Source organism: Cyprinodon variegatus, unplaced genomic scaffold (assembly GCF_000732505.1).
Source record: "Cyprinodon variegatus isolate N-32 unplaced genomic scaffold, C_variegatus-1.0 Scaffold711, whole genome shotgun sequence".
Lineage (NCBI taxonomy): Eukaryota > Metazoa > Chordata > Actinopteri > Cyprinodontiformes > Cyprinodontidae > Cyprinodon > Cyprinodon variegatus.
Genome location: NW_015151164.1, coordinates 113,143 through 114,220, shown reverse-complemented (window position 1 = coordinate 114,220; position 1,078 = coordinate 113,143). Strand labels below are relative to the sequence as shown.

The window sequence follows — 1,078 nt, the reverse complement described above, 5'->3', positions numbered from 1 at the left end:
CCCACATCTGCTGAACGAGGCACCATTTCAGCCACCACGGAGCCACTAGTCTGAACTGGGTACAGAATCTGAGGGGGATTATCATTTTGATCTAGGATAGTTAATCTCACTGTTGTATTGCTGCTCAAAGGTGGTGACCCTCCATCTTGTCCTCTGATTTTAATATTTATTAATTTTATTTGCTCATAGTCTAATGATCGGACAGCTTGTATAGCACCAGTTTCCGCATTCACTGATATGTAGGTTGATATCAAGCTTCCATGAAACTCTGTATCAATAAGCACGTAAGAGACCCGGGCGTTTTGTCCTGAATCAGCATCATGTGCTTTTATTGAAAACACAGATACACTAGGAGAATTGTTTTCCATGATATTAGCTTCATAAATAGCCTTTTCAAATACGGGAGGATTATCATTAACATCGGATATCCTTAGCGTTATTGTTTTGTTTGTCGAAAGAGCTGGAGCTCCTTCATCCACAGCCGTAAAAGTGATTTTATACTCAGGTTTGTGCTCTCTGTCCAGAACACCGTTTGTGACAAGGGTGTAATAATTCCTCAGCGACGACTGAATTGCGAAAGGAATATTTGCATCAACGGAACAATCAACCTTTCCATTTTTACCTGAATCTAAATCCTTCACGTTTATGATTGCGACAGTGGTTCCAATCGGAGAATCCTCAGCAATGGTGTTAGAAAACGAGGTAAGTGTTATTAAAGGTGCGTTATCATTGACATCTAGTACCTCAATAAACACATTTGTGGATGTGCTCTGCCCCCCTTGATCCTTTGCTTGAACCCCAATTTCATATAATTTAGTATGCTCATAATCAAGCTTACCTTTAAGTGTTAAATCACCACTATTTTCATCCAGACTGAGAAGATCAGCAATGCTATTGGACACGTGGTTAAAATGGTATGTAACGTGTCCATTCTTCCCTTCATCCGAATCCGTTGCGCTCAATCTCACCAATAATGATCCTTCTGGAATATTTTCTTTGACAGACGTTTTAAAATTTGGTTGTGTAAAAACGGGTGCGTTGTCATTTGCATCCAGAACAGTGACATGTATTTTCACAG

General features: G+C 39.9%; 1 protein-coding gene across 2 annotated transcripts in view; it reads right to left on the bottom strand.

The window, feature by feature from the left end:
* The window catches only part of LOC107097628 (protocadherin beta-11-like), a 21,295-nt gene that overhangs the window by 12,816 nt on the left and 7,401 nt on the right, over positions 1-1,078 (bottom strand). The gene's annotated exons all lie outside the window — the stretch shown is intronic.